This window comes from Pelobates fuscus, chromosome 13 (assembly GCF_036172605.1).
Source record: "Pelobates fuscus isolate aPelFus1 chromosome 13, aPelFus1.pri, whole genome shotgun sequence".
Lineage (NCBI taxonomy): Eukaryota > Metazoa > Chordata > Amphibia > Anura > Pelobatidae > Pelobates > Pelobates fuscus.
In genome coordinates this window covers 2,959,620-2,962,883 of record NC_086329.1, presented here as the reverse complement: position 1 = coordinate 2,962,883, position 3,264 = coordinate 2,959,620, and positions in this window count along the sequence as shown.

Here is a 3,264-nt window from a genome sequence, read left to right as displayed (position 1 = left end):
GGGCGCTAACTGACAGTGGCGATTCCAAGATTGACGTTTCCTGGACACAAATCCTGGTGAGCAGCTATCTACAGAAAATATCAATCAAACCAACTCCAGTGGGATTTCTGTATATTATTAAAGGGACACTCCAGGCTCCCACACACGTTAGATGCACTGTGTAGGTTAGGTTACAGTTAGCTATACTGGGTGGGTTTATATTATTAAAGGGACACTCCAGGCTGCCACACACGTTAGGTGCACTGTGTAGGTTAGGTTACAGTTATACTGGGTGGGTTTATATTATTAAAGGGACACTCCAGGCTCCCACACATGTTAGGTGCACTGTGTAGGTTAGGTTACAGTTATACTGGGTGGATTTATATTATTAAAGGGACACTCCAGGCTCCCACACACGTTAGGTGCACTGTGTAGGTTAGGTTACAGTTATACTGGGTGGGTTTATATTATTAAAGGGACACTCCAGGCTCCCACACACGTTAGGTGCACTGTGTAGGTTAGGTTACAGTTATACTACGTGGGTGGGTTTATATTATTAAAGGGACACTCCAGGCGCCCACACACGTTAGGTGCACTGTGTAGGTTAGGTTACAGTTAGTTATACTGGGTGGGTTTATATTATTAAAGGGACACTCCAGGCGCCCACACACGTTAGGTGCACTGTGTAGGTTAGGTTACAGTTAGTTATACTGGGTGGGTTTATATTATTAAAGGGACACTCCAGGCTCCCACACACGTTAGATGCACTGTGTAGGTTAGGTTACAGTTAGTTATACTGGGTGGGTTTATATTATTGAAGGGACACTCCAGGCTCCCACACACGTTAGATGCACTGTGTAGGTTAGGTTACAGTTATACTGGGTGGGTTTATATTATTAAAGGGACACTCCAGGCTCCCACACACGTTAGGTGCACTGTGTAGGTTAGGTTACAGTTAGTTATACTGGGTGGGTTTATATTATTAAAGGGATACTCCAGGCTCCCACACACGTTAGATGCACTGTGTAGGTTAGGTTACAGTTAGGTATACTGGGTGGGTTTATATTATTAAAGGGACACTCCAGGCTCCCACACACGTTAGGTGCACTGTGTAGGTTAGGTTACAGTTAGTTATACTGGGTGGGTTTATATTATTAAAGGGATACTCCAGGCTCCCACACACGTTAGATGCACTGTGTAGGTTAGGTTACAGTTAGGTATACTGGGTGGGTTTATATTATTAAAGGGACACTCCAGGCTCCCACACACGTTAGATGCACTGTGCAGGTTAGGTTACAGTTAGTTATACTGGGTGGGTTTATATTATTAAAGGGACACCCCAGGCTCCCACACACGTTAGATGCACTGTGTAGGTTAGGTTACAGTTAGTTATACTGGGTGGGTTTATATTATTAAAGGGACACTCCAGGCTCCCACACACGTTAGGTGCACTGTGTAGGTTAGGTTACAGTTAGTTATACTGGGTGGGTTTATATTATTAAAGGGACACTCCAGGCTCCCACACACGTTAGATGCACTGTGTAGGTTAGGTTACAGTTAGTTATACTGGGTGGGTTTATATTATTAAAGGGACACTCCAGGCTCCCACACACGTTAGATGCACTGTGTAGGTTAGGTTACAGTTATACTGGGTGGGTGGGTTTATATTATTAAAGGGACACGCCAGGCGCCCACACACGTTAGATGCACTGTGCAGGTTAGGTTACAGTTAGTTATACTGGGTGGGATTATATTATTAAAGGGACACTCCAGGCTCCCACACACGTTAGATGCACTGTGTAGGTTAGGTTACAGTTATACTGGGTGGGTTTATATTATTAAAGGGACACTCCAGGCTCCCACACACGTTAGGTGCACTGTGTAGGTTAGGTTACAGTTATACTACGTGGGTGGGTTTATATTATTAAAGGGACACTCCAGGCTCCCACACACGTTAGATGCACTGTGTAGGTTAGGTTACAGTTAGTTATACTGGGTGGGTTTATATTATTAAAGGGACACTCCAGGCTCCCACACACGTTAGATGCACTGTGTAGGTTAGGTTACAGTTATACTGGGTGGGTTTATATTATTAAAGGGACACTCCAGGCTCCCACACACGTTAGGTGCACTGTGTAGGTTAGGTTACAGTTAGTTATACTGGGTGGGTTTATATTATTAAAGGGATACTCCAGGCTCCCACACACGTTAGATGCACTGTGTAGGTTAGGTTACAGTTAGGTATATTGGGTGGGTTTATATTATTAAAGGGACACTCCAGGCTCCCACACACGTTAGGTGCACTGTGTAGGTTAGGTTACAGTTAGTTATACTGGGTGGGTTTATATTATTAAAGGGACACTCCAGGCTCCCACACACGTTAGATGCACTGTGTAGGTTAGGTTACAGTTAGTTATACTGGGTGGGTTTATATTATTAAAGGGACACTCCAGGCTCCCACACACGTTAGATGCACTGTGCAGGTTAGGTTACAGTTAGTTATACTGGGTGGGTTTATATTATTAAAGGGACACCCCAGGCTCCCACACACGTTAGATGCACTGTGTAGGTTAGGTTACAGTTAGTTATACTGGGTGGGTTTATATTATTAAAGGGACACTCCAGGCTCCCACACACGTTAGGTGCACTGTGTAGGTTAGGTTACAGTTAGTTATACTGGGTGGGTTTATATTATTAAAGGGACACTCCAGGCTCCCACACACGTTAGATGCACTGTGTAGGTTAGGTTACAGTTAGTTATACTGGGTGGGTTTATATTATTAAAGGGACACTCCAGGCTCCCACACACGTTAGATGCACTGTGTAGGTTAGGTTACAGTTATACTGGGTGGGTGGGTTTATATTATTAAAGGGACACGCCAGGCGCCCACACACGTTAGATGCACTGTGCAGGTTAGGTTACAGTTAGTTATACTGGGTGGGTTTATATTATTAAAGGGACACCCCAGGCTCCCACACACGTTAGATGCACTGTGTAGGTTAGGTTACAGTTAGTTATACTGGGTGGGTTTATATTATTAAAGGGACACTCCAGGCTCCCACACACGTTAGATGCACTGTGTAGGTTAGGTTACAGTTAGTTATACTGGGTGGGTTTATATTATTAAAGGGACACTCCTGGCTCCCACACACATTAGATGCACTGTGTAGGTTAGGTTACAGTTAGTTATACTGGGTGGGTTTATATTATTAAAGGGACACTCCAGGCTCCCACACACGTTAGGTGCACTGTGTAGGTTAGGTTACAGTTATACTGGGTGGGTT